General features: G+C 42.3%; 1 long non-coding RNA gene across 1 annotated transcript in view; it reads left to right on the top strand.

The window, feature by feature from the left end:
- LOC133050559 (uncharacterized) overlaps positions 1-11,123 on the top strand; it is an 88,260-nt gene extending 77,137 nt beyond the window's left edge. Inside the window, exon 3 of the long non-coding RNA XR_009691640.1 lies at positions 11,081-11,123. This is a non-coding gene — a long non-coding RNA (uncharacterized LOC133050559). The remainder of the gene's footprint in view (positions 1-11,080) is intronic.
- Positions 11,124-13,322: the final 2,199 nt, after the last annotated feature.

Raw genomic sequence — 13,322 nt, 5'->3', positions numbered from 1 at the left:
GATTGAAGGCGGGAGGAGAAGGGGATGACAGATGATGAGATGGTTGGGTGGCATCACCAACGCAATGGACATGAGTTTGAGCAAACTCTGGGGAACAGTGAAGGACAGGGAAGCCTGGTGTGCTGCAGTCCATGGGGTCGCAGAGAGTAGGATATGACAGAGTGACTCAACAACAACAACAACAGCGAGGCTGCAGTGGTCCCTGTGGCTGTCAAAGCAATGAAGCTGTTCTTTTCTACTTCACCCAAAACTCTGTCTCTGAGATTTAATTCGGTGTCAGGGTACAGAGGCTGGATTTGGCTTCACATCCTATGATCAGAGACTGAAACAACTTCAGGAGATAATAGTGACAAGGAGATCAGAAGCCTGTGTCTTGAGCCTGCAGGACATCTGGCCCCCTGGGGTCTCTTTGGTGTCTAGGAGATGTGACTCATAGAGACAGTTGGTGAATATAGAGTGCGATCTGAGACTAAGAAAGATTGCTTAAATCTAAAGGAGACAGCACTGTTTGGTTTGTTGGTAGAATATAGCCTGTCGATATCTTTGACCTATATGCAGCTTTAAAAGATAATATGAGCCACTTCTAGACAACAATACTGTACCGTGCATTTAAAAATTTGTTAAGAGGGTAGATCTCCTGTTAAGTGTTATCACCACAAAAGTCAAAAAAAGGGACACAAGAAAATATTTGGAGGTGATGAATCTATTCTGTTGATTATGCTGATGGTTTCACAGGTGTGGGCATTATGTCCAAACTCAAATTGTATAACATATATATGATGCTGGGAAAGATTGAGGGCAGGAGGAGACAGGGGTGACAGAGGATGAGACGGTTGGATAGCATTACTAATTCAATGGACATAAGTTTGAGCAAACCACTGTAGATTCAGAGGGACAGGGAAGCCTGGCATGCTGCAGTCCATGGGGTGGCAAAGAGTCGGACACCACTCAGTGACCAAATAACACTATATATGCAGTTTTTGTATCAATTATACCTCAGTAAGGTTGTTTAAAAAAAGAAGATTTGATCCAAAAGGCAAAAGCCAAGGTATTTCACAGAGAGACGTGCATGTTTTGGGATTCCTCTTGAAAAGTCAGATCAGGGCATACTTTTATTTCTGCACTCTTTGGATCTGTGTTGCTAGTAGGGTGAGCCCTAACCAGGTATGGATATTTTACATTTATATTTATTTAATTAGTTTTATTAAAGTATAACTGATTTACAATATTGTGTTAGTTTCAGGTGTATGTACAACATAGTGGTTTAATGTTTTTATAGATTATACTATATTTAAAGTTATTATACAATAATGGCTATATTTCCTGTGCTGTATAATATACCCCTGTGGCTAATTATTTTATAGCCACATACTAGTTCATACTTAATCCTATAACCTATTTTTCCCTTTTTCCCACCCCACTGATAACACTAGTTCGTTCTCTTCATCTGAGAGTCTGCTTCTGTTTTGTTATTTTCATTGATTTGTTTTAGTTTTTAGATTCCACATGTAAGTGATAACATACAGTCTTTGTCTTTCTGTATGTGACTTATTTCACTAAGTATAATACCTTCCAGTTCTATTCAGGTTGTTGCAAATGGAAAAATTTCTTCTCTTTAATGGCTGAGTATATTCCATTGTATATATGTGCCACAGCTTCTTTTTGAAAAAGTTGTTTATTTTAATTGGAGGATAACTGCTTTGCAATATTATGATGGTGTTGCCACACATCGACAAGAATCGGCCACAGGTACACATGTGTGCCCCCTGCTCCATCCTGAACCCCCTCCCAGCTCCCTCCCCACCCCATCCCCCCGGGTTCTCACAGAGCCCCGGCGCTGGGTGCCCCTGTCATACACCAAACTCCCGCTGTTTGTCTGTTTTCCTTATGGTAATGTGTAGGTGTCCGTGCTAGTCTCTCAAATCATCCCACCCTCTCCTCCTCCCGCTGAGTCCAAAAGCCTGTTCTTTACGTCTATCTACCAACCTTCTTTATCCATTCCTCTGGTGATGGACACTTGAGTTGCTTCCATGCTTGGCAATTGTAAACAGTGCTGCAATGAACATTGGAGTACATGTGTTTTTTTGAATTATGTTTTTTTCACCCCCAGATATATGTCCAGGGGTGGGATTGCTGGATCTTATGGCCATTCTCTTTTTCATTTTCTAAGGAGCTTCCATAGTGTTCTCCAAGGTCGTTACACCCCAAGGTAGCTTACATCCCCCCTGGTGGGGCTTCTGGCCAAACTGATCCAACTCAAGTAGGTAATAGGAAAGCTGGTTTCATCCTCAGGTTCCAACCATGCCTTCTGATTCTACTTTGCCAGCGTAAAGCTGACACTTTGATGTCTAACCAACTCCTGTATCTATTTCTTAATTGTTTTAGCATTTTCAGAGGGAAGAGAGGTGATTGGTGCTTTTATCTATTCCCATAGCAGTTCCAGCTGCCTGTAATATTTATTCCCATGGAGTTAGCCCATCTTGCACCACCAAACAGATGACCAGGACAAATGATACATGTCCAAAGAGGTACAGATGTTAAGTCACTTCCAGCTGGAACTATTGGGAAAACTTCATGGAAGAGGTAGTATTTGAGTTAATCTTGGAGGAACAATTCACTTACACTGGAGGAGAAGTGTAAAGAGGATTCAGAAGTGAGTGAACTGGCTGTTCGAGAGGGGCCTGATGGGAGCAATGGGAAGTCTCTGGAGAAGCTCAGGAATTTTCAGCCCCAAGGAGCATTCAACTCCGACACTGGAAAGTTTTTGTTGGGAGGCAGTGAAAGTTAGGGCAGGAAAAGTGGGTGGGAGTTCCATCTAGCAGGTGCTGGCACTTTAATAATGAAAGACAATTTTGAGAGGGCAACGGACTGACTAATGCAGTTGAAAGTACGTCTTGAAATCTGTAACTAGGAAACAATTTAAAAGCAGTTATTTCTGAGATCTCGGCCTTGTTTGTTTTCTCTGGTCGCTCACTAGTTAGGCACTTGTGCACTCCCCCACCCCTGCCCCCACCAGTGGATTTATAATTCTTTCAGAAGCACTTTTTGTCTAATGTCCATCCAGTGGCTTTCACACCCAGTCAAGCCGACTTCCTGTCATCTCCAACAGAGGCTCGAGAAGAGGTGAAAATAAAACATTCATCACACTGTGAAAACAAACACTGATACTATCAGATTTGGCCACTCATTGCAGTTCTGAGTCATGGTCACACCAAGAAAATGAATCAAAAGGATAGGATAATAAAATCCTATTAGGGGATTAAACATTTCAGCATTTCACAAGCTAGGCAGAGTCTTCATTTCCTTAGCATCCCACCAACTTGCTTATTTTCTACAAACCTTGTATAACAAGGTATTCATTTTTAAAGTCTCTTTCGTGTTAAATCATTGATATGCTAAGTTACAATTTGCTGGGGTCAGTTTGCTTAAGGATCCCAAGTACTTCCTGATACAAAAGGATGAGACTCGTGTTAAAAGATAATTTTCAGAGAAAGGTAAAATTCTGACTCTTCTACAGATATAAAAATGAACTCATGTTAAAGATTTTATTTTATGCATATATAATAGAATCAGGAATATCTTATATTCAAATCCAAAGAAAAAGTTAAAAGCACAAATTGATGCGGAGTCAAGGAACATAAATCTGTTTTTCTACAAGAGGGAGGGAATCTGTATCTACTTGGGAATCCAATCTACTTGGAGATACAGATTTTCATGGAGTGACTACTAAGGTGCCAAGAGCTACAAAATGGACAAAGCAAGGACAAGTTAGCATCAGAAGACCCAAAAGGGTGTGCTCTATGTAACCACGTACAGTTTTCCATTGAAACGCACATTTTATTCTTTAGTCCTGATTCCTTCTTCAGAATCAGAATTTTGGAAACTTTTGTGGAGAAGGAGGGAGTCCCCAACTGAGTGCCTGACATAGAGAAAGTCGGGGAGGTCCCTAAAATAAATTAATTATGGAGGTAGATATATAGGGCCAGTGGGAAAGGTGGTTCTGGATGGTGAAGTGCTTGGTCCTGGGCGGGCCTCCTGGGTGGGCTCGTGAAGGAGCCCCAGGAGCGCTGGGGATTCTCCGCTTGTCTCCAGAGGCGCTGGGTACCCTTCTCTCCTCTGGGGTCACATCACGGTCCCTTACCCTCTGGTTTCCGATGGGCCCCCCAGCAGGATGCTGAAGGGTGAATCTGGAACGCCCCGCCCCAGCTCCCTCCCTGTGGGTGGGGTCTGTTGCCAAGCTCTTCCCCCAGACCCCTCCTCCGGTGCCCAGGTCCTCTCCCCGCCTCCGCCCTGCAGACCGAGGGTGGGTACCCCCCTGCTGCTAGCTCTGGAGTATCGGGCATCTCCTTAGAATGTCCCTGCTTCATGACCATACTTTCAAAGTAGTCTCTTTTAAACATAGCTGTTTGTTTTAATATATTTGTGGGGACCTTGGAAAATAGGCTGAGTAGACGAAAGGTCACACTGGAAACCTGATGTGACAGATTCTGAGCTCTTTCTAAAGCAGCTTGCTTCCTAAGGCGCATTCACCCAGTATCAAGAGGGCGCATCTAGAGTCCCAGCACCTCCCCAAGGTGGTGGGACACCTGGATTAGCCCTTCAGTTGTGAGTAAGCATTCTCCAGAGTTCTTGGAACATTCTCCAGAGGGGTCTTGATGGGAAATACATCCCTGGAAGAGAGACACTTTTTTTTTTTTTGGTTTAATAGATGAGATGAGTGAGGACTTGAGCTATTTTGATGATGTTATATTATCTGCAATTAACCACAACACTTCTATAGGTTGTAATATGTGTATGTGAAGATTAACTTATACCCTGAGGTTTGATGCTGAAGTTGAAGTTCCAATTCTCTGGCCACCCTATGTGAAGACCAACTAGTTGGAAAAGACCCTGATTCTGGGAAAGGTGGAGGGCAAGAGGAGAGGTAGGTGGCAGAGGATGAGATGGTTGGATGGCATCACTGACTCAATGGACATGAGTTTGAGCAAGCTCTAGGAGATAGTGAAGGACAGGGAAGCCTGGTGTGCTGGTTTATGGGGTTGCAAACAGTCAGACATGATTAGCAACTGAGCAACAACAACAAAGGTTAAATGAATATTTGAGGCTAATTGATACTTGTTTTAATTTTTATTTTATACTGGAGCATATTTGATTAACAATGTTGTATTAGTTTTAGGTGTATAGCAGAGTGATTCAGTTATACATATACATGGATGCTTTCTCAGATACTTTTCCTATTTAGGTTACTATGGAGTATTGAGTAGAGTTCCCTGTGTTACCCAGTAGGACCTTGTTGATGATCTATTTTATATACAGTAATGTGTATCTGTCAATCCCAATCTCCCAATCTATTCCTCCCCTCCCCATTCTTTCCCAGCTGTAACCATACATTACAACCCCAGTTGCAGCCTCTAAGTCTGTGAGCCTGTTTCTTTTTTGTAAATAAGTTCATTTGTATCATTTTTTTAAAAGATTCTGCATACAAATAATATCATATACTTGTCTTTTTCAGTCTGATTTATTTCACTTAGTATGATCATCTCCAGGTCCAACTGTGTTGCTGCCAATGGCATTATTTCATTCTTTTTAATGGCTGAGTAATATTCCATTGTATGTATGTACCACATCTTCTTTATTCATTCATCCATCAATGGAAATTTAGGTTGTTCCCATGTCCTGACTATTTGTAAACATATTGTAATGAACATTGAGGTGCACATATTCTTTCAAGCCATATTTTTCTCTGGATGCATGCCCAGGAGTGGGATTGCTATATCATATGGTAACCCTATTTTTAGTTTCTTTTTCTTTTTTTATTTTTAGTTTCTTAAGGATCCTCCATACTGTTCTCCACAGCGGCTGTACCAATTTGCATTCCCACCAACAGTGCAGGAGGGTTCCCTTTTCTCCACATCTTCTCCAGCATTTATTGTTTGTAGATTTTTTTGATGATGGCCATTCTGACTGGTGTGAGGTGATACCTCATTGTACTTTTGATCTGCATGCATATTCCATCACTTCAGTCATGTCCAGCTCTTTGTGATCCCATGGAATGTAGCCCGCCAGACTCCTCTGTCCATGGGATTCTCCAGGCAAGAGTACTGGAGTGGGTTGCTATGCCCTCCTCCAGGAGATCTTCCAGACCCAGGGATTGAACCTGCATCTCTTACATCTTCTGTGTGGGCAGATGAGTTGTTTACCACTAGCGCCACCTGGGAAGCCCAATGGGAGTCATTAGTATTTGAATATTTCGAAATCCAAACTTCAGAATAAGCAATAGCTATTTGAGTCTGCACCATCGGGCTCATTATTTAGCCCTGTTAATGGATGTTAGAAATACTTTTTAATTAATAAAATAAGGGTTTTTTAAACTATGAGGTTGGCAAGAATGGTTGTATAGGTACCTTGTCATGTATGAATGAGAGAAAATCCAGTGAGTCTCAGCACTTAACTTCAGAATAGTTTCCGAGATAAAACATTTAGCTATGCCCCACTTTCTACCTTCCCTCACATCAAATATGGAGAATTCAGTCTCCTGTAATTTTAGATCAGTTGATTCTACTGTAAATATGATTGCATTTACTTCAGAGTGAAACGTTCATTCAGAATACTTATTGGAATGAAAAAAGGACCAAGAAAGAGGGAATTTCACTGAGCTTATAATGATCACCGTGTATTGATCAGGATAGGTAGGCTCTGCCAGATCAACAGCTGGAATCTCAGTGGCTTGAAAAAACAAAGGTTTATTTCTTACTCATACTATATGTTCAGGGGCTGTTCCACACTGTCTTCACTCAGCCCCTGACCGGCAGAGCAGCCACCAGCTGGAAACTTGCTGGCCATCTTAGGGGAAAGAAAAGAGGAGCTCCCTCTGGAAGGCCTTGTATTGGCAAGTACACCCTCCTCTGTGTTCAGAGGGCAGATGGCTGGGAACATCCGGGCAAGAGCACATGAGGACCACAGGTTGATGACTTGGTTTGTTGTTGTGTGTTAGCCACTCAGTCGTGTCTGACTGTTTGTGACCCCATGGACTGTAGCCTGCCAGGCTCCTCTGTCCATGGAATTCTGCAGGCAAGAATACTGAAGTGGGTTGCCATTCTCTTCTCCAGAGGATCTTCCCGACCCAGGGATCGAACCCAAGTCTCCAGCACTGCAGACGGATGCTTTGCCCTCTGTGCCACCAGGGAAGTCCTGTTGTCGCTCCTTGTTAATAAATGTCTGTGTGAGTGGCAGAATTTAGCCCAAGACTTAACTTTCCTTGTAACTTATCACCTGGCAAAGAGCCTGGGGGAGACAAAGCAAAGTCCTCACCTCTCTTTAATAAGTGGAAGCTACTGGTGTTCACCAACAAAGTGCTGAACAGTTGTTGAAGAGAAAATTGGCTTAGGACAGTTTGAATCAAGTGGAACAAGAGAATTCTTGACTGCCGAGTGAGAGAGAGGGACACATATTAGGATATTGCCTCTCACATCTTCTGTGGCTTAAATGCTTGTCTGAGATGATGGGGTAGTGGAACACAATCTAGAAGATTCCTCAGAATATGCTAGATTTTCTTTTTCTATTTTCCTCCCTCCCTCCCTCCTTCCTTCCCTCCCTCTCTCTCATTTCTTTCTTTCTCTCATACTGTTTACACTTCATAAATATTTCAACATCTTAGTGACTCTTCTATGGGACTCCGTAGCACCAAAGACAGTAAAATTCTTGTCTCAGCTACACAAGCAGGTGGCATCTTTGAAATGATCCCCTTGACTCTTAATGATTCTGAAGGTCTGTTTTGAAGCTCCTCCCTTTGGTCCCCAAAGTCATGGAGTATTCAGAGAAACATCTAAAGGAGAGTTAATTTCCAGCAGACTATTGTTTGCTGCGTTTGGTGCCAATTAAACTCTAGCCTAGAGCTAAGCATATGATTTGGGAATGAAACTTTTTTTGGCAACACAATACACAAAAAGCAATTATAGTGTTTTTCCTATAACCAGTTAAGTGATAGAGGAAATAGAATTGTTACTTAGCAATTATCACACTCTGCCCAACTCCCTCCATAATTTAATAGGCATAAGATTCTTTTAAACTTCAAGTTACTCAATAATCTAGCTAATCTGTAACCTAGGTAAACCATCTTACGTTTTGCTAGCTAAACCAACTGGTTAAAATGATGAAGTTAAACTATAACACACCTAGGTAGAGCTTTTCTCAGAAGTGTTTCAATTCCATATTGAGTTTTCTGAATGTAAAATAATCATACTCAGATTTCAAAACAGCTGGCCTTACCTGTATCATGGCTGAGTATAAGGTCTTGTGGAATTATAGCAATCTATTGGCAAAGAGGACCTGAGACCTATTGTATACCTTGGTTTGGATTTTAAAAGAAAGATGCTTGAGAAATGGAAATGATATAATTTCTATCATATATATGTTAACAACAATCCATTAAAATTTTCTTCTAGAATCTCAAAAGCATAAATTTGCCTGTTGAAAAATTGAGTTGCCATCCAAAATACGGCTGATACAATGGAAATATTTTCTGCTATATTTTCACAAATGAAAGGAGCAACTTTGTGACCATACCAGCAAAGTATATATACACTTACTGTCTTTATTAAGATTTTTTGAATGCTTATTTTTTATTTATTTTTTATATAATTATTTTTTAACTGGAGTATGGTTGATTTACAATGTTGTGCTAATTTCTGCTCTCCAGTAAGGTGATTTCTTTATATATTATATGTTTAGTTTCATATATTATACCTTTAGTTTTCCACATGGTTTATCATAGCACACTAAATATGGTTCCCAGTGCTATACAGTAGGACCTTGTTGCTTATCCATTGTATATGTAAAAGCTTGCACCTGCTAATTTCAACCTCCCACTCCAGTCCTCCCCCGCTGGCAACCACCAAGCTCTTCTCTATGTCTGGGAGTCTGTGAGTCTGTTCCTGTTTCTTAGACAGGTCCATTCATGTCATAGGTTCCACATATAAGTGATATCCCGGGGTCTCTGTCTTTCTCTGTCTGACTTACTTCACTTAGTATGATCATCTCTAGGTCCGTCCGTGTAGCTGCAAATGGCATTATTTCATTCTTTTTTATGGCTGAGTGGTATTCTATTGTATATACGCATCACATCTTTATCCATTTGTTCACCCGATGGACATGTAGGTTTTTTCCATGTCTTGGCTACTGTAAATAGAGCTGCTACGAACATAAGAGTGCATGTATCTTTTTGGATTAGAGTGTTGTCTGAATACATGCCCTGGAATGGGTAATCACTTCTTGGCCTTTTGGCTAAGATCATGTATTCGTATGATTAAGAGGACAGCATTAAAAATACATCCAATTTTTTTTCTTCTCTGACCTGAAGTAAACAGAAATCCTGTATACCAAAATGGAGAGCCCTGAGTGTGTCGGGAGAGAGAGACCATGGGTTGTAAGGAGTTAGGTCAAACTGGGGACTCTGTTAGCGTATCAGTGAGCAAGCCAGTCAGTCAAGCCTGACCGAGACTTCAGACTCTGTACAGTCGGCCAAGTTTGTTTGCAGCTTCCGTTCATTATTTCCCTGGGTTTTCTTCATAGTGCCATGCTCCTGTTATTTTTATAATAAAGCACTTCTATCCCTTGTTTCATTCTGTATTTCCAAGATGGCAATTATTCAGAGTTTTGCATGTATTGTTAGAAAGCTGACATGTTACATTTTATGATGGCATCATGCTTCAAACCAGTAAAAATGCTCTTGACCCTACCAAGGTCTTAATGAGTTAGACTCATTGACATGGACTTTCATGCGACCATAAGTGTGAAACTCTCTAACAATGTGCCTGGCATATTGGGGAATGTTCAATGCTGTTAGTTAAAAAAAATTAAATACATCTAATAAGATAGCTCCCTCTGTTTCTGTTTATATATTAATAATATAGAGGTGGCTGCCTAGACAAAAAAAAGATCATTTATTACCATCTCTAGAGCTACCTCTAGAGAAGATCTGGTTTCTCATAATATTCATGATTTAGGACACTCAAAGAATGCGCGTAACTGTCTTGTTTATCAAAGCTGCTTATGAAGAATGCAGATGCTGGGGCTCTCAGGGAGGCATGACCGAGAAATCTGCATTTCACCGTCATTCTCTTGGATTCTAAAGTTGAAGACTCTCTACTGCTTACTGTCCTGAGGCCTTTTCTTCAGTGGTTAAACTTAGACCAGTGAACTAGGTTACCTCTAACAGAGGATACAATCACGTGAAAAAGATGTGAGGGATAGAATAATTTTCAGAAAGATGGTTGTGTGGTTTTACTAATCTCTTTTAATTGCTCCTAAACTTTCTTTTTTTTTTTTTTAATTGCTCCTAAACTTTCTTCAGAACTAATCTCCAACAATTACAGTTTGCATTTCTTTGAAAATACCTTCTGCTTTTCTGAGGTTTCTGCAGATTTCTACAAGGAGGACAGCTACAAAGAACAGGTCAGGAACAGTGAGGATTTGCACCATTCTATCTTTTCTACATTTCCTGGTCTCTTAAATACACCATTAAAACAAAAATAAGCAAATAAATGAATATTTATTATAATAGATACCTACATAAAATACATAGGTGTTTTTAAAAGCCATTTTAATTTAGGTCTTGTGTGTGTGTGTTAGTCACTTTAGTCATGCCCTACTCTTGCAACCCCACAAACTAGCCCACCAGGCTCCTCTGTCCATGGCATTTTCCAGGCAAGAATACTGGAGTGGGTTGCTATTTCCTTCTCCAGGAGATCTTCCCAGCCCAGGAATCAAACATTATAGGCAGACTCTTTACCGACTGAGCTACGAGTTTTGGCCTTAGTTGTGCCGTAAACTGGACTTGGATCAGGCCGGTTATTATTCAAAATGAAGACTGAACTTGACCTTATTTTCAAATGGTGGGCCCTTAAATAGACGTCCTCAGTGGCCACTAAATTTGTGATAAGGTTCAGGAAATGCTCCCCGAGAATACGACACCTTGACATATTGACTGTTTTAAGCTATAGACGTCTGAGACAAGGGCAGAAGGAGAAAGGCCACGCTGCCCTTCTCCCTCCCACTTATCTTTTCTGTGACTTTGAAACAGGTCATAAAGGCCTCCTGTGCGAAGGGCCCTCCCTATACCTGGAGGGAAGGAGCGTCCTCTTCTCTGAAGACAAAGGAGGCTGAGAAGAAGCCACCAAACAGGCCTCGGGAAGCGCCACTGGTTCACTGCACTTTCCTCATGTTCTTCAGTCGCCGCATCGCGTCCGACTGCGCGTGACCCCGTGGGCGCAGCGAGGCCGGCCTCCCCGTCCCGCCTGTCTCCAGGGTTTGCTCAGGTTCACGCCCAGGTGCGCTTTCCTCGCATTCCTCATACTCCCAACCTATCAAATTCCTCCAAGACAGCCCACTCGCCGTCAAACATAACAGACAGACACTCTGGGTTAGCCGTTTCTTTAGGCCTCATTTCCTTGTGAAGGTTCCCAGTGTCAAGTAAGTGAAAGTGTTAGTCGTGTCTGACTCTTTGTGACCCCCTGGACTGTCGCCCGCCAGGCTCAATTCCCCAGGCGAGAATACTGGAGTGGGTTGCCATGCCCTCCTCCAGGGGATCTTCCACACCCAAGGATAGAACCTGGGTCTCCTGCAAGGCAGGCAGATTCTTTACCATCTGAGCCACCAGGGAAGCCCCATGTCAAGAAAAACTTAAATAAATGTGTATGCTTGTCTTCTATTAATCATTGTCCATTTAATTTTCAGACCCAACCAGGGACCTTAGGTAGACTTTTTCCTCTCCAGCACGTGGATAAGTGGAAAACCCAGGAAGTAGGGCCCCAGGGTCCCACTCCTGCCGTAACAGAAGCAAGCTTTTTGTTTTTTAAGTTTTCACTTTTATGTTTGCTCTGTTGGGGGTTCGCAAAAAGTGCATTTGCAACATTAATAACCCAGTGTGCCTTATGAACTCTAGGTGTCGGATTTCATTCTGGATTCAACTTTGGACAAGTTCTTCTTCTAAGGTTTCTTAAATGCTTAAAAGGGTTAAGGAGTCTGCCTTAAGTTAAAAGTGTGGATTTCCCGTTTCATTTCTTTAGTTTCATTCTTCTGTTTCAGGGTTGTGCAATGCCTATTGGGGTAGAGGGTGGAATTTCATTCTGTGTGACAGTCTTAGTAGGGAAAGAGGGTTTCTATTTTATCAGTTGGGTTTCCCAGGTGGTGCTAGTGGTACAGAATCCACCTGCCAATGCAGGAGACACAAGAGATGCTTGTTTGATCCCTAGTTCCAGAAGGTCTCCTGGAGGAGGGCACACTAACCCACTCCCATATTTTTGACTGGAGGATCCCATGGACAGAGGGGCCTGGTGGGCTACAGTCCATAGGGTCACAGAGTTGGATACGTTTTATAAGTTACTCTGGTGGCAGCATTTATCCAATGAGAAAGACAGACATACCCGCTTACAAAGCCAGGGAAATTACCTGCTCTGTGTGTTTACGTTCTTGGCCATCCCCTGCCCATCCCCTCCAGTGGATTTTCTGGCCTCACTATGGGACAGTGATGAAGGGCAGATGAGAGAGCGAGGCACTCTGGTTCACAGCCACCCGGTTGGAATCCCTTTGGAATCTCCATGTTTTCCTTGGAATTTGTTCAGAGTAGAGAAAAAAGGTGTACACAAATAGAACAGACCAAGTCAGTAGTTGGAGAAGATTCCTAAGAGTTCCTTGGACTGCAAGGAGATTAAACCAGTCAATCCTAAAGGAAATCAGTCCTGAATATTCATTGGAAGGACTGATGCTGCAGCTGAAACTCCAATACTTTGGCCACCTGATGTGATGAGATGACTCATTAGAAGAGACCCTGATGCTGAAAAAGATTGAAGGCAGGAGGAGAAGGGGACGACAGAGGATGAGATGGTTGGATGGCATCACTGACTCAATGGACATGAGTTTGAGCAAGCTCTGGGGGATGGTGAAGACAGGGAAGCCTGGCGTGCTGCAGTCCGTGCGGTCGCAAGGAGTCGGACACGACTGAGCGACTCAGCAGCAACAACAAAGTAGCCCTGGTGCTTCTGGCTTCGTAGTTATTTTTCATTCTTTGGCTGCAGCACTGAACAGTCTCGTCTAGTGGGAATCCACAGACTGCAATCTTATTGAAGGCGAGGGCTATCTCTCACGAAGGAAGCCAGAAGGGTTCACTGTTCTTTCTACCTGGGGTGAGGGTGAAGAGTGGGCATGTGACCCAGACTTGGGCAATCTAATGTTTCCTCATGACTCTGAGTCTTTGTTGAATGACACAAAGATAATGGCATTGATAATTCAATTCAATTCGTCACTGATTCAATATTCCCATGGCC

The sequence above is a fragment of the Dama dama genome, chromosome 32 (genome assembly GCF_033118175.1).
Source record: "Dama dama isolate Ldn47 chromosome 32, ASM3311817v1, whole genome shotgun sequence".
NCBI classification, from domain to species: Eukaryota; Metazoa; Chordata; class Mammalia; order Artiodactyla; family Cervidae; genus Dama; species Dama dama.
Note: the sequence above shows the minus strand (reverse complement) of the source record. Positions and strands in the feature narration are given on the sequence as shown.